Genomic DNA, 12,566 nt, shown 5'->3' with positions numbered 1-12,566 from the left:
GCCAGTAAACAGGAATGCAGACTAACTTTTTGCCACTTTGTCCTTTTACTTACCTTTGTCTGAGGCATTTGCTGGGCCATTACAGAGGGCATCACCACATCAATACGAGCCTGCATGTACACAGGTCAAACCAGGTAATAATAGCAAATAATCTTCCCAAAAACACCCTGCTTTTTGGCCTGCTTTCTTTTTTCTGTTTTGACGGTACTAATGTCAAGCAGGATCCGTTTACTCAGGTGAGGGTGCATACTTTTTGCTACTGCTTTAAGAACTATTGTAATGGGTGATGAAAACTGTATAATGTCTCTGACAGATTTTAGTAGGTGTATAATTTGTGGCATCTGCTATCCATGAGTTAGATCAGCGATAACTGCTTAACCTTGGCTTAATTATCATTGAGGTGAACGGTGCAGAAATATAACATATAAGAGCAACTTGCCATAGACATGGGCAGTCCAGTTAGTGAAGCTGCTGCCTCAGCACCAGTGACTTTACCGCCAAATCACACACTAGGGGAAATTAACTTACCAAATAGCAATTCTGTGGGATGTGGAAAGAATCCAGAGCATCCAGAGAAAAGCTATTTGGTAACAGACAGGATGTGCAAGTTCAACACAAATATGGGGAAAGAGTAAATGCAATTAGATTGGAATTACTGTAAATGGTGTCTGGTGGACTTGGTGGGCTGATGGGCCTGTTTCCGTGCTGTAGCTATCTCTCTCTCTCTGACTGACGAATGCTCATACCATGGCTACAATCTGCCTTCTTCCATCTGCACCTGCAAAATATGCTGCAACTTTGCTATTTTATCTGGATCCAAACTGACACACTCTCTTATTTGTCTTGGATATTTTGGATTGTGGGCCTTCAGTATTCCTTGCTTAAAAAGAAACATTTACCTGGTGTCTCTGTATTTTGCCAGTCGGATAAATCTTCAGAGTTTGGCAAGCAACAAGATGCAGACAAGATGCCTTTCAAATTCCCTTTACACATTTTCCTTTATTCTCTCCAGTTTACGAACACCCAACTTATGTAGGCCTGTGTATATGAATGAGCTTTTGGGACACTGGTGGGATGAATTTGCTGGCAGCTGTGGGGATGCCGCATGCATCTTCTACATGTATAGTCCTGTTTAGGAAAAGTGTCTTTGGGCAGTCAGTATTTTCATATCGAGCGTCGCAGACCTGGAACGCGATACCATGCGTCATACGGGATCTGCCAACCCTTACCTCATTTACCAAACATCTAAAAATATGGTTACTGCAAAATCAAAATTGCAATCATAATCTACATTAAAAATAACCTATGGTACTCTTTAATTGCTACTTTTTTACTTTATTGTTTGTTTTGTTTTTGTTTTTGTCTTTTGTTTTTACCTTGTTTGGGATGTGTTTACCTTGTGTTGGGACTAAAGATGGAAATTAGCTACTGGCTACAATCTTGCATATTACATGCAAATGTTTATTAATATGCACTGTCCCTAATAAAATAAAATCAATTCAATTCAAATCAATGTGGGTATTCAATTGCTGGCCACATACCCACGTGAACTGTTTGGGTTACGGACTGTAACCTCATGGATATGCCAAATCTTGTCAGACCCCAAAGAAAGTAACTATGTTTACGTGCTTTCTTGGTCACTGCATTGGTTTGAAAAGACAAAGTTGGATTGTTGGTGATACAGATGTCTTGGAATTTGATACACAGGACCATCTTTACAAAAGGCCCGTTGATGAGGACAAGGTTATGTTCACTTCCTTGAGTTAACTATTTTATTCATCGTATTGATGTTAAGGGTTAGGTTATCGTCTATACACCATGACGCTAGGTTCTCAATCTCTTTCCTGTACTTTGTTTCATTGTTGCTCTATATTGGCTGACAGCATTGATTTTATGGATGGACGTAAAAGTCGAGTTGTCAGTATATTTGGCCACACATGGGTGTGCAGGGAGAGGAGAAGAATGACCTAGCGGGGCACCAGCGTTGAGAGTCAGCATGAAGAAAATGTTATGACCAATTGTAACTGCCAGGTCTGCCGGTCAGGAAGTCCAGAAGTGAATTGCTGATTGAGATCTCAAGACCTTGGTTCAGAAGTTTGGGATGAGCTTATTTGGCATTCTGGTGTTGCAGGCTGAGCTGTAATCGATGAATAGCATCTTGCAATTGGAGTTTTTATTGTCAAAAGCTGAATGTAGTGCCAGAGAGACAGCATCCTCCATAGACCTAATTGTCCTGTATGTGAATTGCAGGGGGTCGAGATTGTCCAGAAGACCACAAACATACGGCATTAGTTATCATTTAAAGTCGTCATTATGGTCGTTAGAGCTATTGGGTGGTAGTCACAGAGAAGTTGCTTTAATTTTCAGAGACTGGAATGATGGAGATTTCCTTAACGCAGATGGGGGCAAGAAGATTATTGAAGTGAGTGTGAAAACTAGCCAATTGGTTGGCACATAATTGCAGAACCAGTCCAGGTGCTCCATGCGGGTTGGCCACTTTCTGAGAGTTTACCTTGTCAAGAGAGTTGACCTGTCAAGAAATGTATAAGACATTACCGGCAGGGACCTTGCTGTATTACTCTCTACGCTGGAGCCTCACGTTTCAATCTCTGTCTGTAACCTGGAAGGAGCAGCAGCCACTGATGGTCAGATTGGGTGAAATGAGGGTGAGGGATGGGGCGATAGACATATTTGATGGTGGTGAAGCAATGGTCAATAGTGTTAACATCCTGCAAGGGATAGGAGAACATTCTGATGGTATTTGGGGAGTATGTTTCTGAAGTTGCCCTGATTTAAGTCACGGTGATGATGAATGGGCATCAGGGGATTTTCTTCCGGGGATGAATTAAGTTCTATCTTATATCGTAGGGCATGCTGTCTCAAGGAATTACTGACCGAGTACAATTTGTTCAGTGCCATCTTGGCGTTAGCTTGAGCTGCATAGACCACTGACAAGATGGTAGAGGTGAATTTCCTTCATGAATGGGTATTCCAGGCATGGGAGCAGAATTGGCTCAGACTCACATCAGTGCCACCTTTCCCTTTGCCTGAAGATTTTGTACGGTCCACACAGTAAATGGAGAAACACTCGGGTTGTGTGGGGTGAGGTGAGTCAGGGAACAAAGCAGTTCCAGAACTGCTTTGAGAACAGCAGCATTTGCACTCAGCTTTTCAAGTCTGGGAGGCATTGGGGAGGAAGGCACCCTCTCTGGACTACCAGGCTTTGTTAGTACTGACAGCTTGAGCCGGCAGCATCGGGTCTAATAAAGATCGGGAGTTCCGAGAGTTCCTTTGAAATAGCGATGATTGACAGGAATCTCAGCAATGAAACTAATGACTTACTCAATGCTGGAATGGCTTGATAAGGAGAAATGGTTGTAAACTGCTGTTTTAAGAGAAACATTTAAAATGTCACCACTCTCCCCGACATTTTCACGGGCTGTGCATAAAACGCACAATTTGAATCCATTAGTTTTGTCCGCTTTTGTTAACATTCGGTGAATAAGGGAAACAAGCAGCAGATAAGTCTGAATAACATGCTTGACATTTCAGTATCTATAGGTACAGAATAGAAACAAGAAAATAATGAACTTGCATACAATCTATGTAACCCTGACCTGTTGCGTAGTCCGTTGTAAATGTCCTGTGGACATTTACAGGCTGCCATTTTTGACTCGTAGTTGGTCTATTTGACCTATTTTTGGTTTTAGAGTCAGCCATACCGCGCAGAAATGGGCCCATCGGCCCAACTTGCCAGTGTCGACCAAGATGCTCCATCTATGCTAGTCTCACCTGGCCCGTATTCTTCTCAACCTTTCCTACTCACATATTCATGCACCTGTCAAAATGTCTTTTAAATGTTGTTATAAATTGCCCCATGGAACACAATTTGAATATAAATTTACTTGAACTTGAGGATGTCTTTCCCAATACTCCTTGGCTCATCAGCAGGGTGTTGAAAATTAAAAACCATACTTATTAGTGACCTTTTTATTGTATTCCAACAGAATATTTTGAGAACTCTGGTATAGTCGACAGAATACTGAACATGTGAAGTAGTGCTTTTGAAAACTGCAGGGTGAGAGACAAATTAAAGGAAAGGAGAATAGCCTGTCGGGTTGTTCATAACTCGTTCTTGATAAAGTAATGCAATTCTGCCCAGAGAAAAATTATGCTATCTGCCTGTTACTGATAGTGTTCTGGAAGTACAGTGGAAACATTGTTTGATCATTTCTGTTTAAATGGAACTGTAAATGTTCTGCAGGGATCTGTTTTTTTCCAAATTAGATAAAATGTCTGCAGTATGAATAACATGTACTGGTAATGTAATATTACTGAGGTCAGAGAGAATTTGATACAGATCCATAAACTTATGTAAAATTGAAGGCTAAGTTTTCAGTCATTCAATGAGATCATTGCTGACCTTTAACCTAGCTGTTTCCTGCATTTGTTCCACATTTGTCAATAACTTTTTTACAAAAACCACCAAATTCTGATTTAAAATTATCAATTGATATAATGTTTCCAGAAGCAAGTTCCAAGCTTTTATCACTCTCCGCGTTTACTCCACATCTAAAAAGCCTGGCTCTAATTTTGAGGTAATGAATCAAGCAGCTATATAGCTTAGCCTTAGCCCATCAGCTGAACTTGTCCCTTCAACAGAAGTTCCAAGACGACACTGTAGCTGCTGGATTTTGGAGCAACAAAGAACGTGCCGGAGGAACTCAGCAAGCCAGACAGCATCTGTGCAGGAAAAGGGATAATGGATGCTTTGGGTCAAGAAGCTGCATCAGGACAGGATGGGAACTTAGAACTATATGAGAAGCAGACCACTGCAATCCGGGGCTAGTGGAGTCGAGGGATATGGGGAGAAGGCAGGCACGGGTTATTGATAGGGGGCGATCAGCCATGATCACAATGAATGGCGGTGCTGGCTCGAAGGGCCGAATGGCCTCCTCCTGCACCTATTTTCTATGTTTCTATGGTTCTGCATCCCCATCTTTGGGAGGCATTGATGGCCTTGCTGTCAAAGGCTTTTGGAACAGTTTTCAATGTTTTTATAGGACAATTTGCACTTTTATTTTACCAGAGCAAATTACCCAACAAACCTGTATGTCTTTGGAGTGTGGGAGGAAACTGGACGGAGCACCTGGGGGAAAACCCACGCGGTCACAGGGAGAACGTGTAAATTCTGTACAGACAGCACCCATAGTCAAGATTGTACCTGGGTCTCTGGCGCTGTGAAGCAGCAACTCTACTGCTGCGTTGCCACGCCGTGCAGGTCGCCGATTTCCTGAGAGATTATTAGTGTGAACGTGGTTTGTGGTAAATGATGAAATATTGCTGCAAATTTCCAAGGAAGCTGCATCATTGGAGGCAGGAGTAGGCATTCTCTGTCAAGATGTTCTGTAAGATAATGGCTGACAATTCCCCTTGGGACTGTTTTTCTGCATTAACCCCATATCTCCATTCTCTTTGTATCCCACGCTTTACCAGTCCCCAGTGACTGAGGCTCTACAGCCTTACTGAGCAGAGAATGTAGAGATTTCACTTTCCCTCCTGAAAGCAGACCAAGTAAAACTGCATGTGTAGGAAGGAACTGCAGATGCTGGTTTACACCGAAGAAAGACACAAAATGCCGGGGTAAGTTCCAAACACCCAAGCTGCGGGATAGCTCATCCCTACATCTTCCTTGTCAGGACTGGTGAGAGTTTTGTACATTTCAATAGATGGCTGAATATTGTGTGTTTCTTGGCTGTTGTTACTTTCCTACGTGAAGTAGCTTCCTGTGGAGAAATTAGGAAATGCTTGGGGGATATGAAAGAGCACTGATAAGCAAATCTGTTATTGTTATAATTATTTATTGCTCCTAACATCAAAGTTTAAAAACTAAACTTGGAGTGTTGGTTAATTCTTTCCATGTTCCTCATAAATATTTAAAATTGGGCTTGTTTGGACAATCCATAATCTTTCCCTGTAGAACCACAAAACACAGTACATTGTTATCAGGACATTCCTTCCAGGCTGCAGATAACTTTGCTAATTGGTTGTTTGTATCGGTGCTGTGGTGCAAGACCCTTGACTTTACAAAGGAATTTACGGCCTGCAGTTTTCTACACGACCTTCTTACCAGAAATCTGATGTAAATCAATCTTCTTGTTTTTCAATTCTCATTTACTGTAAATAAATTTTTTTTTTAACTATTGCTAAGGCAAGTGCTAAAAAAAGACAAAAATTGATATGAATGACACTACAGGGAGATTTCTTGTTAGAAACATATAATCCTGAGGGATCTTCACAGGTGGGTGTGGAGATGTTTCCTCTTGTGTGAGAACCTAGAACCGGGGGTCACTGTTTACAAATAAAGGCGGCCCATTTAAGAGCGATGAGGCAAGTTGTTTTCTGAGAATCTTGCAACATTAAGAAGCACTTGAGTTCCCATGGAGTAGAAAGATATGGACTAAATGTGGGTACATGGGGCCAGTATAGATGGGTCCAGTGGATGAGGTGGGCTGAAGAGACTGTTTTAGTGCTGTGTGACTGGCTATAATTGTGAGCCTTTGCAATGCACTTGCTCAAGAGGCAGTCAGCCTTTGAATGTTTCAATGTAAAGGTAGATAAGTTCCCGATAAGCAGGGAATTGAAAGGTTACTAGGAGGACAGCAAGACTACAGAGTTGAGGTTACCATCAGATCAGCTGTGATCTTTCTGATTAATATTCCATGTTAAACTTGGGAAGGGCAGTAGGCTCATGAGTTGCACTGCACGTTGAGTATTGGAAAACCCTATTTGTCCGGATGGAATATTGCTATATGTCACAACTGTACATGTGGAGACTTAGAGCGAGTTCTTTAAAAAAAAAAACATATGCAGTGATTAAACAGTAAATTTATCAGCATTTTGAGAAGGTATCTGATAAGATTAATGGTAAAGGTGAAATTTTAAGGTGTAGTGAGCACTATACTGAAATTTGTGCAATCACAACTGCAAGTAATCAGATGAGGGAAGAATGCCATTGGGTCTAAAAATACAAACTCCTTGATGGTGCTGACATTGGTCTCATTTATTGAATGGAGTGTTATCTTTCTCGCCCTGCTTCCCTGCGAGGATCCTGGCATAATTTGTCATTGTTGCTCAGCAGTAACAAATTTGTGCCGTAGATTTACAGAAAAGTTTGTTATGTGTATCGAGGTACAGCAAAAAGCTTTTTGCTGCATGCTAACCAGTCAGCAGAAAGATTTTACATGATTACAATCGATCCTTCCACAGTGAACAGATACATGATAAAGGGAAGAGCGTTAAGTGCAAGATAAAGTCCGATTAAAGATATTGTGAAGACATCCAATGAGGTAGACAGTAGTTCAGGTCCACTCTCGAGTTGGTGAGAGGACGGTTCAGTTGCCCGGTAATAGCTCGGGGGGGGGGGGGGGGGGGGGGGGGGGGACTGTCCCTGATTCTTGAGGTATACATTTGCACACTTCTGCACCTTTTACTTGATGGGAGAGGAGAGAAGAGGCAGTGGCCGGTGTGAGACTCGTTCTTGATTATGCTGCAGGCATTGCCGAGGCAGTGTGTAGTGTAGATGGAGTCAATGGAAGAGAGGTTGGTTTGTGGCTGCGCTGCATCCAAAACTCTCTGCAATTTCTTGCGCTCTTGGATGGAGTTGTTCCCAAACCATGCTGTGATGCATCCTGATAAAATGTTTTCTACGGCCCATCTGTAGAATTTTGTAAGAGTTGTTGGGGAAAATGCCAAACTTCCTAAGCCAACTAAGGTACAAGTTAGTTTAAATATTTTCCTGAATATCGCACTTTGGTTGGTATGTCTGATCTTGTAAAAGGTACCTGTTTAGATCATTTTGTGTGAGATTTTCCATTGATTGATCTATTGATGAACCAATGAATAGCATAAGCCTGTAGGTTCCACGTTCAGGGTATATTCCAACAAGAGTTGTGAGAGCAATGAGCCAAAGTGATGGGAAGAAAGCCCATTGTATCCTAATCCATTGGCTGTTTAAAAAAAGAACACTAAGCAGGAATGGTTCAGTGGACATAATGTGGTATGTTTATTTTGAGATTTATTGCTTTTAAGTTTACTTGATATCTACAATACAAAGTATTTCTATCAGGTCTGAAGAAGGGTCTCAAACTGAATCATCACCCATACCTTCTCTCCAGAGATGCTGCCTGTCCTGCTGAGTTACTCCAGCTTTTTCTGTCTATCTTCGTATTTCTATCAAATTTGTGTAGCATTGGTCAACTGAAGATTTGTACAGTTCATCTTTGGGAAGCATAACAGACGTATGACGTCATTGTGGTTGTTGAATGAATGTCACTGGAGGTCTTGAAATCAGAATCTTAAATTCTACTGAAGGAGCTGAAGAATTTGACATTTGATATTAAAAGTATGATATGTGTAATAATGACAACAAAATTACCAAATTGTTGTAAAATTCATTTGGTTTACTGATAATACTTCAGAGAAGGAAATAGTCTATACATATCTTTCAAACCTCAGACCAGCAGCTATCCTCTAATAGTCCCAGCAAACCATTTAATCAGGAGCCAATGACAGTTCATTGGCCAAAGCCGGTGATACTGACAAATAAATTAGAGGTTTGTTCTTCTGTAATTAGTGCATTTTGTATCAGTTCGACCATTGCGTGATGTTTTGCTCATGTAGTTTTGTTTCTGTACCTATCTGTATAAGGGTGACAATGGTACGGCTAGGTGCTTAATATTTAGCTGTGGCCACCTTCAAAAATGGTTTGAGCAGCTACATTTTGTGGCACACTGCACAGGAATAGGTCTCTTGGTCCATGTCGACCTTTCATCTAATTTCTCCACTTTTGGTCTGCAACCTTCTATGCCATGGCAATTCAAGTGCCTGCCTAGATGCTTCTTAAATATGGTGAGAGAATCTTCCTCCACCACTTCAGACATTGTATCTTCGATTCCAACCACCTGTATGAAAAAATAATTCCCATTTAAACCTCCTGTGCTCTTGTTTTAGAATATCCAACACCGCCCCCCCCCCCCCCCCCCCCCCCCCCCCCCCCCCCCAACCATGCTTTGGAAAATATCTTCCCTGCTTCTAGCCCCTGTGGCCACCCACCTGAGACCACGTCCGAACTCCGCACCCCTGCACAACTCTGCGACAAGTTCTGAGATCTCCACCTCCCACTCCAATTCCATCCTTGGTCATCCAGTGCTCAATTATTACCAGCTGTGCTGTGGAATTCCCTCCCTGAACCTCTCCCGCATTAAGACATTCCTTTAGTTCTTGTTTCTTGGTGTCTGTGCAGTTGCTGGGCTCCTGTATTATAAGATGCCTTGCCAATGCTGTTATATATGGACTGAAGGGCCCTCTAACCAAGTGAAGAGTTTAGTATATGGAGTTTGAGTTTAGTTTATTGTCTTGTATACTGAGGTACAGTGAAAAGCTTTTGTTGCGTGCTAACTAATCAGCGGAAAGACAATACATGATTACAATCGAGCCATTCAACATGTACAGATATGATAGTTAAAGTAAGAAATGTTGCTGTAGAAGTAGATTTTAAAGTGTGGAACAATTGTAATGTGTGATTGCAGATCCACTCCTGTGACAAACACACAAATAATCGCCTGTGTTGGGTGCCACCTTGGATTAATGGTGATATATTGTTAAAAGTCGGCATGGTATGAGATTTGCAGGAACTTTCAGTTGATGGCTTTCCCATGAGGACGTTGCCCTTATTGTTCAGACTAATGCCGGGGTTCTGGGGAGAAGGCAGGAGAATGGGGTTAGGTGGGAGAGATAAATCAGCCATGATTAAATGGCAGAGTAGACTTGATGGGCCGTTTGGCCTAATTCTGCTCCTTTGTACTCAATATCTTGGACAGTGAAGGCAGGCATGCCTTGTGCATTCCTTACCACCCTGTCTACTTGTGTTGCTACTTTCAGGGAACTATGTCCTTGTACCCCTAGACCTGTCCATTCAACAGCACTCTTCAGGGAGCTGCCATTCACGGTATATCCTGACGTGGTTACATTTTCCAAAATGCACAAAATCAACGCCGGCGGTCGGCCGGCCGAGGACAGGGGCCCCGTGAGCGTTGGGGATCATATGCGGACTGGGGCCCTGTGAGTGTCAGGGGTCATACGAGGATTTCCCATGCAGAAAGCCGTGTAAAGAAATCACTTTGTCCAATTTCTCCACAGCACCGAGGTTTTAGTGCAATAGGTTGAGTCTCATTGGCCTTTGGCTTTGTTTTGCTGGGGCAGATATCACATGTTTGTGTTTAAGGCTCCATTGTTAATGCATGTAAGGTAGGATTCTGAATAAATTATTATTAATTACTAATCAGGCCATGCGCAGGAAAACTTCCATTTTGTTGCAAGATTCTGTGCTTATCTCATCCAAAATCTTAAATATGATTGTAGTCTTCTCTCTGATGTGGGATGTTGCTGTATTCATATTGGCAATGGCATTTTCCCATGTTAAAATTAGTCTGATTTTTCCAAGTACTTCATTGATTGTGAAATGTTGCTTAAATAAGAGAGGGTGGGTTTCTTAAATGTGTATATTTCAATGCTAGGAGCATTGTAAGAAAGGTGGATGAACTCGGAGCCTGGATTGACACCTGGAAGTATGATGTTGTGGCGATCAGTGAAACATGGTTGCAGGAGGGCTGTGATTGGAAACTAAATATTCCAGGATTTTGTTGCTTCAGGTGTGATAGAATTGGAAGGGCAAGAGGTGGAGGTGTTGCATTGCTTATCAGGGAAGATATTGCAGCAGTGCTTTGGCAGGATAGATTAGAGGGCTTGTCTAGGGAGGCTATTTGGGTGGAACTGAGAAATGGGAAAGGGGTAGCAACACTTATAGGGGTGTATTATAGACCGCCAAATGGGGAGCGAGAATTGGAAGAGCAAATATGTAAGGAGATTGCAGATATTAGTAGTAAGCACAAGGTAGTGATTGTGGGAGATTTCAATTTTCCACACATAGACAGGGAAACACATTCTGTAAATGGGCTGGATGGGTTGGAGTTTGTAAAATGTGTGCAGGATAGTTTTTTGCAGCAATACATAGAAGTACCTACTAGAGAAGGAGCGGTGCTGGACCTCCTGTTAGGAAATGAGACGGGTCAGGTGGCAGAGGTATGCGTTGGGGAACAGTTCGGGACCAGTGATCACAATACCATTAGTTTCAATATAATTATGGAGAGGGTCAGAACCGGACCTAGGGTTGTGATTTTTGATTGGAGAAAGGCTAACTTTGAGGAGATGCGAAAGGATTTAAAAGGAGTAAATTGGGACATTTTGTTTTATGGGAAAGATGTGGAAGAGAAATGGAGTACATTTAAAGGTGACATTTTAAGAGTACAGAATCTTTATGTCCCTGTTCGGTTGAAAGGAAATAGTAAAAATCGGAAAGAGCCATGGTTTTCAAGGGAAATTGGACACTTGGTTCGGAAAAAGAGGGAGATCTACAATAATTATAGGCAGTATGGAGTAAATGAGGTGCTTGAGGAGTATAAAGAATGTAAAAATAATCTTAAGAAAGAAATTAGAAAAGCTAAAAGAAGATATGAGGTTGCTTTGGCAAGTAAGGTGAAAGTAAACCCAAAGGGTTTCTACAGCTATATTAATAGCAAAAGGATAACGAGGGATAAAATTGGTCCATTAGAGAGTCAGAGTGGACAGCTATCTGCAGAGCCAAAAGAGATGGGGGAGATATTGAACAATTTCTTTTCTTCGGTATTCACCAAGGAGAAGGATATTGAATTATGTGAGGTAAGGGAAACAAGTAGAGTAGCTATGGAAACTATGAGATTCAAAGAAGAGGAAGTACTGACACTTTTGAGAAATATAAAAGTGGATAAGTCTCCAGGTCCGGACAGGATATTCCCTAGGACATTGAGGGAAGTTAGTGTAGAAATAGCAGGGGCTATGACAGAAATATTTCAAATGTCATTAGAAACGGGAATAGTGCCGGAGGATTGGCATACTGCGCATGTTGTTCCATTGTTTAAAAAGCGGTCTAAGAGTAAACCTAGCAATTATAGACCTGTTAGTTTGACGTCAGTGGTGGGCAAATTAATGGAAAGGATACTTAGAGATAATATATATAAGCATCTGGATAAACAGGGTCTGATTAGGAACAGTCAACATGGATTTGTGCCTGGAAGGTCATGTTTGACTAATCTTCTTGAATTTTTTGAAGAGGTTACTCGGGAAATTGATGAGGGTAAAGCAGTGGATGTTGTATATATGGACTTCAGTAAGGCCTTTGACAAGGTTCCTCATGGAAGGTTGGTGAAGAAGGTTCAATGGTTGGGTATTAATGGTGGAGTAGCAAGATGGATTCAACAGTGGCTGAATGGGAGATGCCAGAGAGTAATGGTGGATGGTTGTTTGTCAGGTTGGAGGCCAGTGACTAGTGGGGTGCCACAGGGATCTGTGTTGGGTCCACTGTTGTTTGTCATGTACATTAATGATCTGGATGATGGTGTGGTAAATTGGATTAGTAAGTATGCAGATGATACTAATATAGGTGGGCTTGTGGATAATGAAGTAGATTT

The 12,566-nt window shown here is 41.8% G+C and overlaps 2 protein-coding genes across 9 annotated transcripts in view; one reads left to right on the top strand and one right to left on the bottom strand.

Annotated features, from left to right (window-relative positions):
* Positions 1–12,566, bottom strand: part of mtmr10 (myotubularin related protein 10) — a 902,395-nt gene that overhangs the window by 751,486 nt on the left and 138,343 nt on the right. The window lies entirely within an intron of this gene.
* Positions 1–12,566, top strand: part of tjp1 (tight junction protein 1) — a 96,694-nt gene that overhangs the window by 25,595 nt on the left and 58,533 nt on the right. The window lies entirely within an intron of this gene.

Source organism: Amblyraja radiata, chromosome X (assembly GCF_010909765.2).
Source record: "Amblyraja radiata isolate CabotCenter1 chromosome X, sAmbRad1.1.pri, whole genome shotgun sequence".
NCBI lineage: Eukaryota > Metazoa > Chordata > Chondrichthyes > Rajiformes > Rajidae > Amblyraja > Amblyraja radiata.
The sequence above is the reverse complement of the archived record's forward strand: the minus strand, read 5'-3'. Positions and strand labels throughout refer to the sequence as shown.